Genomic DNA, 13,920 nt, shown 5'->3' on the forward strand with positions numbered 1-13,920 from the left:
TTGCATTCCAAATTTCTTCAACAAATTTCTGGTGTACTTAGATTGACAAATAAAAGTTCCTTCTTCATTCTGCTTGACTTGAAGGCCCTGAAAATAGCTAAGTTCTCCCATCATACTCATTTGATATCTTGACTGCATCAGCTTGGAAAACTTTTTACAAAGTCTGTCATTTGTAGAACCAAAAATGATTTCATCAACATATATCTGCACCAAAAGTAAGTCCTTTCCATGGTTGAGATAAAACAATGTTTTGTCAATAGTCCCTCTGTTAAATCCACTTTTCAGAAGAAACTGAGCTAGTGTCTCATACCATGCTCTTGGAGCTTGCTTAAGGCCATAAAGTGCTTTGTCAAGTCTGTAGACATGATTAGGAAATTTTGAATCTACAAAACCTGGAGGTTGTTCAACATATACTTCTTCTTCCAATTCTCCGTTGAGAAAAGCACTTTTCACATCCATTTAAAAGACTGTAAAATTTTTGTGAGCAGCATAAGCCAAAAATATCCTTATGGCTTCCAATCTAGCAACTGGTGCAAATGTTTCATCATAATCAATTCCCTCCTGTTGAGAATATCCTTATGCAACCAGCCTTGCTTTATTCCTTGTAATTATGCCATCACTATCAGTTTTGTTTCTGAACACCCATTTTGTGCCAACAACATATCTATTCTTTGGTCTTGGCACTAGGGTCCAGAATTTATTTCTTTTAAATTCATTTAACTCTTCCTGCATTGCTTGCACCCAATCAGCATCTTGAAGAGCTTCTTCCACTTTCTTTGGTTCAGTCTGAGAGAGAAAAGAGTGATAAAGACATTCATTTGATGTAGTTGTTCTAGTTCTGACACCTGCATCAGGATTTCTAATAAATAAGTCAGGTGTATGTGCTTTAGTCCACTTACTTGCAGATGGAAGATTTTCTCTAGAACTGGATGCTCCCCCATGATCCATGTTGTCTTCATCAAAATTTTCTGATGCTCCCCCTGAAATTATGCTCTCTGAGTTGGATCCTTCAGAATTTGAGTTTCCAGAATTATCAGCACTTGAGTTTCCAGAATTATCAGAACTTGGTCCATCAGAACTTGATGAATCAGAACTTGAAGAGCCTATTGTAGGTTCTTATTCTTCTTGAGATGTGGTTGTATCTTCAGTATGCTCCCCCCTGCACAGGTGCATCTTCCTTTGGCGTAGTCACCATAATTTCAATAACATCAGAGTTTAATCCATCAGAGTTTGCAGTATCAGGATTTAGACTGTCAGGATTTACAGTATCAGAATTTAAAACTTCATTCTCAAATCTCAGCTGATCATGATCATTGAAATCTTCAAGTCCTGTAATCTTCTTATCATCAAAAGAGACATTGATAGCTTCCATGACAACCCTGGTTCTTAAATTGTACACTCTGAAGGCTTTTGTGGAAAGTGGATATCCAACAAAAATTCCTTCATCAACTTTTAGATCAAATTTGGATAGATGTTCAGGATGAATTTTAAGAACAAAACACTTGCATCCAAATACATGAAAATACTTCAGATTTGGCTTCTTTTTCTTCAGCATCTCATATGGTGTTTTTCCATGCTTGTTAATGAGTGTTGCATTCTGAGTAAAACAAGCAGTCTGCACAGCTTCAGCCCAAAAGTAGGTTGGCAACTTTGCTTCTTCAAGCATAGTTCGTGCAGCTTCAATAAGAGTTCTATTCTTTCTTTCAACAACTCCATTTTGTTGTGGAGTTCCAGGAGCATAAAATTCCTGCTTTATTCCTTGGTCTTTGCAGAACTCTTCCATGATCAAATTCTTGAACTCAGTGCCATTATCACTTCTTATGATCTTCACAGAATCTTTGACCAATTTATCCAGTCGCTTGACATGATCAATCAAAATAGATGCAGTTTCACTTTTTGTGTGCAAGAAATACACCCATGTGTATCCGGTGAACTCATCCACTATGACCATATCATATTTCTTCTTTGCAATAAACATGACATTCACTGGACCAAATAGATCAACATGTAGTAGGTGATAAGGCTCAAGAATTGAAGATTCAGTCTTGCTCTTGAATGAAGATTTTCTTTGTTTTGCCTTTTGACAGGAATCACAAAGGCCATCAGGAGCAAATACTGATTTTGGCAAACCTCTCATAAGATCTTTTTTGACTAGTTCATTTATATTGTTGAAATTTAAATGAGAGAGTTTCTTGTGCCAATTCCAGCTTTCTTCAATTGATGCTCTACTTAACAGACAAATTGCAGAACCATCAGTACTTGTTGAAAGCTTGGCTTCATAAATGTTACCATGCCTGTATCCTTTCAGAACAACTTTGCCTTTAGATTTGCTTACAACCTCACAGTGTTCTTCAAAGAAATCCACATGATAACCTCTGTCACAGATTTGACTAACACTTAGCAAATTGTGTTTAAGTCCTGAGACTAGAGCTACTTTTTCAATGATGACATTCCCCAGATTGATATTGCCATATCCCAAAGTTTTTCCCATGTTGCCATCTCCACAAGAAACACTTGGGCCAGCTTTCTACACAAAGTCTGATAGAAGGGCTTTATTTTCAGTCATATGTCCTGAACATCCACTGTCCAAAACTAGGATGTTTTTCCTGTTGCCCTGCAATCACAAAGACCACTAATGATTAGTTTTAAGGACCCAGACTTGCTTGGATCCTTTGGCCTTATTAAGTTTGTTAACATTTGCAGCGGATTTAGCATCAGAATTTATGTTAACAGTTTTCTTATCAGTATTTACAGTATCAGACTTTGCATCAGAACTTACACTAGAAGGAATAATGCTAACTTTCTTTAAAGAAGGTTTTATTTGATAATAATAATAGTACAAACTATGATATTCCTTACAAGTATAAATGGAATGCCATAAACTACCACAATGAAAACAAGGATTTTGTGGCCTATATCTAACAGACTGACTCTTAACTCCTGACTTTGAAGGAAAGGAGTTTATGTTCTTATTTTTCCTGCAAAAAGAAGTCAGATGGTTAGAATTTCCACAGTTATAACATTTCTTTCTAGGAGCATTAGGAACAGGCTTATAATCATTACTTTTATTCACACCTTCCTTTCCATTCCTATTTTTCCTACGTGGCTTTACCTTGTTTACATTCTTAACATCTTTCAGCTTATGCTTAAGCTGCTTCTTTTTCATTAAGCCTATGTTTACTTCAGTCGCCTTACCCTGTTTTGGTTTGTCAGAAGTTAATTTCTCTTTAACTTCTGATTTATCAATATCAAACTTTACTGCTACAAACTTAACAGGATTTACCTTTGGTTTTTGTTTAACAACTATAGGCTCAATCTCTACAGTTCCCTTATCATTCTTATCATCTCCATAACCTAAGCCCTCTTTCCAGTTTCCACTACTAAGAATATCCTGAGTTACTTTACCAGAGTTAGTCCAAGTCCTGATAATCTCTCTTTGCTTTTCTAACTCAGTTTTTAGAGATTCATTCATTTTAAGTACTTCATCTCTAACATAGAAAGCATCATCTCTATCTTTCTGAGTTTGATGGAACATGGCTAACTCTTTTTCTAAATAATCATTCCTCTTTTTATAAGCAAGATTTTCAGAAGTTAATCTTTCACATGTGAAAGTTTGATCTCTATAACTAATGAACATGGTTTTAAGATATCTTCTCAACTCATTAATATCATCAGTATGAAAGGCATAAGTAGTTTGAGGTACCTTTAACTCAGCAGCATCAGAACTGCTATCAGCATTTGCCATCAAGGCATAGTTCACCTCACTTTCAGAATCTGAAGTGTCTGTCCAACTTTTCTTCTTTTTGACAAGAGCCTTGCCTTTGTCACTTCTCACTTTCTTGTAATCAGGAGATATGTGGCCTTTCTCACCACAGTTGTAGCATTTGACATTTGTGTATTCTCCTCTATCAGATTTTCCTCCTTTGCCTTCAGATTTTCTGAAACTCTTTGTTAGATATATTTGATAATGTCATGGCTAATATAATTTATGTTTAGATTTCAGATCTTACTTAACAGGACAAATCAGTACTTAACCGTTGATCAGTACTTATACTGGAAGTCAGGACTTAAGGATATCAGTACTTATATTATCAGGAGATAATCATCAGAAGTTAGATATCGGAACTTAAGTGCTGAAGGACGATCAGATAAGGACAGTAGATGATTAAAGGAAAGAAGATCAAGATAAACATAAGAAGAGATATGCATGAAGAAGGAGTTCCGTGAAGAATGGAATACTTTGAAGAAAAGATATCTAATTGATATATTTTAGGAAGCAGAATTATATTCCATATCAATTAGCGATTATCTTGTAACTGTGTAGTATATAAACACAGACATAGGGTTTACACTAAAAGTGTTATCATATTCGAGAAGATTATTCATTATAACCCTAGCAGCTCTCGTGATATTTGTTCATCACTGAGAGGTAACAGTTCTATACTGTAACAGAGTTTATTGTTTCAATAAAGTTTGTTTTCTGTTACTTAAGATTTTAAAGTTCGATTTGATTGTATTATACACTGTATTCACCCCCTCTACAGTGTGTGTGACCTAACAAGTGGTATCAGAGCCTATCTGTTAACACACATACAGTTAAAGATCCAAACACAATCATGTCTGACACAGAAACTCCAACTAAGCCTACCAAAACTGAGGAACCACCAAATACACAAATTCAGAGTCGGTATGAGACCATCAGAGTTCCCATACTGAGACCATCTGAATATCCCATATGGAAGGTGAGAATGACCATGTTCCTGGAAGCAACATATCCAGAATACCTTGATAGAATCAAGGAAGGGCCTCACAAACCAACCAAGCTTGCTGTTGCAGTTGCAGGTGAAGCAGCAAAGACTGTACCAAAGGAAAAGAGTGATTATACTGCTGAAGATATAGCATCAATTGCTAAGGATGCTAAGGTACGACACTTACTGCATAGTGCCATTGATAATGTAATGTCAAACAGGGTAATCAACTGCAAGACTGCTAAGGAGATATGGGATGTTCTGGAAATAAGATGTCAGGGAACTGACACAATTAAGAAGAACAGGAAGACAATACTCACTCAAGAGTATGAACACTTTGACTCAAAGACTAATGAGTCATTGAATGATCTATATGATAGATTTGTCAAACTTTTGAATGATTTGTCATTGGTTGATAAAGAGTATGATCTTGAAGATTCAAACTTTAAATTCCTGTTAGCTCTTCCTGAATGCTGGGATTTGAAGGCAACAACAATAAGAGACAACTACAATCTTGATGAAACAACTCTTGATGAAATCTATGCAATGCTCAAGACTCATGAACTTGAGATGGAACAAAGAAGCAAGAGGAAAGGAGGAAAGTCAAGGACAGTTGCTCTTAAGGCTGACGAAGAATCCCCCAAAGCAGCTTCCTGAAGGAAAGACAAGGGTAAAGCTTTTTTCATAAAGTCTGATATTGGGTCATCAAGTTCTGAAAGTGATGATGACTCAGATTCTGAAAGCTTGCCTGAGACTGATGCTGATGAGGAGATGATGAAGCTATGTGCCCTTATGGTGAAAGGAATCACAAAGATTGCATACAGGAAGTTCAGGAAGGGAAAGAAGTTTTCCAGGAAAGGCATAATATAACACCCTCAAATCCGGGGTCGGGGATCCGGGTTGTCACGAGATCCATTTCCCTTAATAACACTCAATCTTAATACACAATCAACTACTCTATACTGTGACCCCACAATAAACACACACACCACAAGTTATAGTCTCAGAGATGAATATCCACAAATAATCACAAGTCGTTTTATTCCACAATTATATGTCAATACACCTTAAAAGGTTTTCTGGATAAATTTACATTTCTTTGCCATTATTACAATTCATAATATACATAAGTCTGATACATTATTAGTTGAAACTTAGCCTATTGGTAATTTCTACCTCAGCTACAGCGGCCTCAACGCTTCCAGAAAGCTGCGAAATGTTTCCTATCCGCTTGCGAATTGGGAGCTTGGTCCTGTTCATCTTATCTATCTGATGTTGTGTGATGAAAGAAGAAAGCAAGGGTGAGCAGCAAGCCCACCAAAATAATATGTATAATGATTAACAATATATGAGCCTACTCATAATACTCATGAAAGTCTTGGTCAAAAGAAATGAACCAAGTTGATATCTTAATGCGATGAAGTCGCAAAATATTCAGTATTTATATATAAACATATATACTTTTCAAAATATTGGAAGTCCTCTTCCATGCATAATATACACAAAGTCCCAGTGTATAACTGTATAAAAAAAATATCGTTGCAAGGTGACCTCATATATCTAACCTTGTCTCAACGTTTTTCTGAAAATCTTTGTCATTCATAAGACAATTATTAATTAGATATAAGTTTAAAAGATGAAGTTACAAGATACCCCAATATACTTATATCTTTCCCAAATACTACTTGAACTACCACCGTTCAAGTTATAATCAGTTTCAAAAGTTCATCACATAGATGAGACTACAAGACAAGATTCGAATAGATTCAATCTTTGAATATCATTATAAATAATGAAGTTACGAGATACTTCATTAAGTCCCGACATATATATACACCTATATATATATACATTTCCTGAAAACCTCTGTCATGTAAAGTATGAACAGAATTGCAATATCCAATAAATTTGGAAAGGAAAGAATTTTGGCATAAACCTGATATCTTGCTGATCAGGCAAAGATACCAATAAGTAACCTTTTCTACTAGTAGATGGACGAATTCCCCACTGGTCATCACCCTGGTCTCAATAGGACCTTATGCTGGACTGCCACTCAGCCACTTATGCATTTGATGGACTCCCACTGAGCCACTTACACTATCATGGACGCCCACTGAGCCCATGTTGCTTATGCCGACTCAATAGATGGACTTACTTCCCGAACGTTGGGTAAGTAATCAATTCATTTACCAAAACTGCAACCTTGTTGCGAATATAAAATACACCACAGAGCCAGATCCCTCAGGTTTTGAGCGAGTATTTAAATCCCCTTAAAAAGGAAGATCTTAAATATAAAAATGAGTTTTGGGATCCGCTCTAACTTTTAAAAATCATTTTGAAGACTTGAAAACACTTTAAAGAGTGTTTGGAGTAAAGCTGATTTAATGAAGTAAATCAGTCCCCAGTATATTTAGAAAATGTCTGAATATTATTATTTAAATAATATTCCCATAAAGAATAATCTTTATAAAAATAATTGAAGTAGAAGTATTAAAACTTATACTTGAAACGAGTATTAAATAACCAAAGATATACTTATACGAAAGTACTATCTTTATTTGAATAATCAAAAATAAGTTTGATTATTGACACCTTATTCTTTAATAAAATAAAGAATATATTTCAGCAAATAATTGGAGTCATAGATCCTCTAATGAATATTCAAATAATATTCAATAAATATAATAAGCTGAGTCATAAGCCCTTAAATGGATATTCGAAATAATATTCAATAATCAAATAAAGGAGTCATAAGTCCTCGGATGAATATTCGAAATAATATTCAATAATGAAATAAAGGAGTCATAAGTCCTCAGATGAATATTCGAAATAATATTCAATAATGAAATAAAGGAGTCATAAGTCCTCGGATGAATATTCGAAATAATATTCAATAATGAAATAAAGGAGTCATAAGTCCTCGGATGAATATTCGAAATAATATTCAATAATGAAATAAAGGAGTCATAAGTCCTCGGATGAATATTCAAAATAATATTCAATAATAAAATAAAGTTATCGAATAAACCTTATTCGATTAATAGTTTTGAAAACTATAACCATATATATATATAAATATATATATATACATATATACAAAATCTACTCGGGATCCTCGACTCCCGGTTTTAGAAAATGTTTTCACCTTTGGGTCCCTATACTAAGGGTATATGCAAATTACCGCTATCCTCTAGCATAGGTATTATCAACTGTAAGCACTTTAACCAACAGATATATGATCCAAGAATATGAAACAGGCATGCATATATACCATATAACATGCTACAATATATCGCAAGAATTTACTATAACAAATATGCATTTAACGCAAGATCATGCATATACACATATACATCACAACAACAGTATAACGGGTAGAAAACTTGCCTGAGCGACTAGGGATTACGAATGGCTCGGGACGAGTCTGGTAACCTATAAACAACAAGTAAGTTGGAATTAAACCAAAGTCACTTGTAAATCTATACTTTAACCAACTTAGACTCTAACGCTCATTTTGCGCTTAACGATTTACTTAAGTCACTCGAGTACCCTCGGCTCCACCATTTTTAATAAATTAACCATTACGAGTTTTAAGGAGATTCTTTCGCGAGTGGCTTACCAACTGCCTAACACACTTACCATAATTGTTTCATACATTAATTAACCCTTTTTGGTCTTTAACCTATGTTTCAAAGTAAGGCGAGGGGAAAAGTTTCGTTCGCGAAACGCCGTTACTTGAAACTGTCGTTTCTCCTAAACCGTGCATCGGAATCGAACGAACTACATATCAAAACGAAGCTCGTAACATGAGCTATCTAAAAATGGCAATGGTCAAAATCTAGCAGGGGGTTCTCGGGTCCTAATGTTATGAACAAAAGCAGTCTAAAGAAAATTGGACGTTACGACAGCTATGTTTACGTGATTTCCCAAATTTAAACCATTCAAAACCAACCACAATTCAATCCCCAAATCAATCATACAACCAACATCCATCCAAAACACATCATAACAGCCCCAACAAATCCACATTAACCATTTATACTTATTCCCCACATGAACTAAAAGCTTTACTTAGGTTCTTTAACTAATTATCAAGATTTACAACTCCAACAATACCACAAAACCAACTAATCTCTACAAACTCAACCAAACTTCAAACAATCAAGCATCATGCTTCACATATACTATATCAAACATATTCATTCCTAATTACTCAAAACTAAAGCTAGGGTTTGTAGTTTATACCTTCCTTGGAGAGTGGAAAGTTACTAGGGAGCCTCAAAGAACCTTGATCTATCCTTATATAACCTTGATCTTGCAAATGAAATCAAGAACACAAAGTTAAAAATTTGAAAACACTATTCACCCTAATCTTTGGTGAATTAATTAGCTATGAAAATCATGGAATCTTGAGCTTAAACTTATGGCTCATCTAAGCTATAAATTATGGAAGTTAAAGAAACAAACCTCTTGATTTTTGAAGGTGTGTAGCTATGGTTTTGAAATTCTCATCCTTGCATTTTCCAAGAAAAGCCGAGAGCAAAGGCTTGAAGAAGATGAAATGATTTTTGTGTTTTGCTTTGTTTTGCTTTTGGTTGGTTGTTTTTAATTTGTTTTAGGTTAATTACCTAATTAACCTTGATTTTATGTGGTTATAATTCAACCACACTTCCTTCCCTCCTATGTCATGCTTGCATCACTTTGTGATGTCATCACTCTTCCTTTGTCCTCTTTCTATTGGTTGGATGACATCATCCCCACTAATCCCTTTGATTAGCTTTTAATTGTTTGCCTAATGACCGCTGATCTGTTATACGGTTCGCTTAACTTTCGTTTTCATTTATCGTTTGAGGGATCATACCCGGGATCTTATTACTTAGGTTCCCTTAACCTTTCTCAATATATTATATTCATTTTATGATCCTCTCCTATAATCCTTTAATTTAAATCCTTTTTATCCTATTACCTTTTTCTCAATTCTTTCCGTATCTAGTGGATTTTCGGGAAAAATCAAAGTGTTCGGATTTGGATTCTGACGATCTTTACATACACTTATATCCCATATAAAGTACTAATAAAATCTCAGAATATCCATATCAGAACCCCTACATAGTGTGGCATGAAAAGTTTTCTCATTCAGCAAAAACACTATTCATAAGGGTTTCAAAAATTTCCCAAAAATTGGGGTTATTACAGTCTCCCCTTCTTAAAAGGATTCCATCCCGGAATCAGATAGAAATGAATAGGGATACTTTCTTAGTATTGCACTTTCTAACTCTCAAGTCAATTTTCCCATATTGTGGTTCTACCATCAAACTCTTACTAGTTTGATAACCCTTCTCCTAAGCACTTATTCTTTTTTACTTTATAACCCTTCCTGGTTGCTCCATATAGGTTACGTCGGGTTGCATGTCTATGCGCTCATATACCCCTATTTATCTGGCATCTGAATTACACTTCCTTAACATTAATATGTGAAACACGTTACGACCTGCTACATGTTCGGGGTTAGGGCTAGCTCATATGCTATCTTCCCAATACGTCTTAATATATCCAAGGGTCCAACAATTCGTGGACTTAGCTTTCATTTCTTTCCTAACCTCATCCTTCCTTTCCAAGGGAATACCTATAACAACACTAGGTCCCCTACTTCCTATTCTTTGTCCTTTCGTGTCAATTCAACATACTTCTTATGTCCATCTTGGGCTACTACCAGCCGTCCTCTGATTAGATCTATTATATCCTTGGTCCTTTGGACTACTTCGGGTCCGAGCATCTTGCGCTCTACATCTTCATCCTAACACAAGGGAGATCGACATTGTCTTCCCTCAAGGATCTCATAAGGCGATACCTCGATACTGACATACGATCGATTATCGTGATATAACTTAATCCGCATTAAGTGATCATTCCAAATTCTTTCAAGTCTATTGCACAGACTCTCATTATAGCTTTTAGCATTATAGCTTTTGCTTCTTAATACCTATTCTTTTCCAGTTCGTAATCGCTACTACCTTCCGTTCCTAATATTATACTGGTTATACTTTTGCTCGTTAGCGTTCTATAACCTTTTAATAACCACGTCAACCTTAGTATCACGAATGTGTTTCCATTCCGAATACTACCACAACTTTACTACTCCTTTTTCAGCTGTTTCTATTTCCCAAAGTTTGATCAATCATATAGAAGTAAAGGAATTTGTTGAGAGATCACTATGATCATGAACACTTGTTATATCGCATAGTTAGTACAGAAGGTGGCTAGCCTTTAGTACTTGACAAGCAATTAAACAATAGATGGTATCCTACTAGGCTTCTATCACACAGATAGATAGTCATTCGGCAATACCTCCTCTTCTGGAAGGGTTGTTCTTCTCAGCTTACATGAAATGAAAAGAAGAGAAAAGAACGAACTGAAGAGAATTGTATATATATAAAAAAATATACTGCCACAAAATATCTGGCTTGGAACCTACCTCTGAACTATAGAGGTTTGTCATAGGAGAACAAAACATATATGTATTTATATCAACATCAAGTATTATAGCATCGTATTTCACATGCCTAAATATTTTTGCTATTCCGTCCATCATTCTATGGACCCATGCTCTTCCTTGAGCTTATACACAATCACCTTTGAAACTCCCTCGATATCGAAAATCGAATATGGGATCTCATTCTAGACATCATCGTTACTAGAATTCTATGCTTGCACCGCAACCTTCCTCGTATAATGATACGACTCTCTATTGATAAGAAAGAATAAATATTCAATAGGTAGATACTCTACTTAATTAGTCTATCAATGATAACTTATACCCTACCACGACCCGATTAGTGGTACTCAATCTTAACATCCATTCCAATATAACTCTCACGGTTGTAATCAGCTCATTACTCGCAGAATCATTGCTACATTACTATGGCCCACCACTGACCTACTGTCGTCATTCACGTTCCATGAAATCTTAATATCTAACCATACGGAGTCCATACATGTCGTATCAAATCCTTCTAAGGAGGTAACACAATCACCATTCATGATTCATGAAGAACACTCCTGATCCTGACCCAGATACATGACATGAAGCAGATAAAATTGCAAAAGAGTTTCAATCAAAGCAACGATAGCAGGTTAATACCATTCTAAATCATATGCCTTAAATAGAAGACGTACTCAAAGGTTCGTCTAGTCCTTTTTGAAACATGGTCCTGGCTTATCTCAGGATAGGACCTTCTAAGATAGATAGCCCGTTCATGGCGATTACACGAATTAAACCTTTACCAACTACTATTACGGTTGGGTATTGCACAGTCATCAGAAGGAATGTCAATCTTTCAAACCATAATACAACCTTCACAGCTTTAACCATCATCACTGTATTCTTTTGGCACAAGCGCCTATAATTATCCTCTTACCTTTAAAGTGTCGGCCACCTCTTTGGCCTTTCCTGATAGTAAAATTTCCTTACAGTCAATGTCATTTTAACCACCTCCAAAAAAATTTTCTACCTCATTTCAATCACAGCTTATGTGAAGATGTTTTCCTTAAAATCTGATAAGTAAAAAAAAAAATCACCACTTTCCATAAGTTATTGCCTCAGTCTTTAGAGGTTAATCACTGTCACGACTGACTCTCAATCATACTTAGAACATCTTTTATCTTAAGTCCTACTTGCCCTGAACAATTTCGACCATTACTGGTTCGATCCATACTTTCTCGTGGTGTAACACGTGCCCCACTTGGCATCAATATAATTACGTCATATTTCCTTTATCAACATTTCTATTCTTGAAAATTTTGAATATTGCCTTTCTCCTTGTAAAACCTCTAAGGTTATCCTTCAATCGTTCCTCCTGTATTCCCTATATACAGGGCATATCAAAATACCATTTATTAATACCAGAATCATAGTCTATATACTTCTGAAAAAATTTCTCCATTGATCCTTAAAGGTTGTTAATACCTTAATCCTTCCCAATTCATACCGTCAAACTCATATTATCCCTACTAAGGGTGAAATGCCAACCTTTATGCATTCCCCTAGGATTCATTTTAAGTTACCGATGTTCTATCCTTAATTCCACCTTTAGAAGGTACCGGCATCCTTCCATGGATAATTCAAGTCATATATCCCTGATAAGGGTGTCTTATTCAATCATTCCCACCTCGATAGTATATGCCTAATTTTTACAATAACATCTGTATTCAAAATGGGGTCAATCAATATGGCCTCCAAAAGATAACAACGGTTGTCCGCTTGTCTCGCCTAATTTGGTAACAATAACAAGGATGTTCTGGAAGATATTGGTCGTGTTTAACGTAAACCTCTTCTTAATAATTCCTTATTTACTTTTGTTGTTTATCTCAACAGTCACCTCAATGTTGGGATATCTTTCATACCTAGCGTCTCCCTTTCTGGGTATCGAGCCACCGGTCTTACACTTCACATTCTTGAAGGTCACTTCCTTCATCCAATTTTCCTAATTTCTTACTTCCTTGTCTCCTCAGTCTATCCGCGTCTCATTATTTATCCTTCGAATTATCTCAAGGTTTCCTCGAATCCTCCCAACTTACAGGGGTAAAATATATGTATCTCTTAGGCCTTCAACCATCAACTTTAATTCATGGTGAATCACCCTCATCCTGACGATTACATACTTTTCTATTTCTATTGCTACGAGTCTTTAGGGTTTCCTCATACCCAATTCCTTTATCATTCCTCAAACTCTATTGCCTTTATATTCCTTTCCACTTCAGTTTCTTTTTATTTTCCTTTCTCTTATCATTATTTCATGAACCAACACAACATAAGCATTGATTTCAAACATCCCGTCATTCTGGATTCGTGTCCTCAGAACAAATCTTGACAACTTTTACAACTTAGATTCATAATTCATCATACTCGTCCGCCTTTGATCTAGCTCTAAAGCTTTTACACTATCTCCATAACCTTGGGAATTACTTTCTCGAAAATAATTGATTGACTTTAATCAGTTTATTCTAACCTCTGGCTCCGTGCCTTCCTTGGTCTTTCACCAGCGGGTGGTCTCTCTCTTAGGAGGGTAAGTGACAAAAACACTCTTTTGTGATTCGTCAATCATTCAGAATCTCAAATGATTCCTATATTTCCTTTAGCCAGGCTCTTCCTTTGACTGGGTCAGCTTGTTCC

This window comes from Apium graveolens, chromosome 11 (genome assembly GCF_009905375.1).
Source record: "Apium graveolens cultivar Ventura chromosome 11, ASM990537v1, whole genome shotgun sequence".
In the NCBI taxonomy this organism is placed as follows: domain Eukaryota; kingdom Viridiplantae; phylum Streptophyta; class Magnoliopsida; order Apiales; family Apiaceae; genus Apium; species Apium graveolens.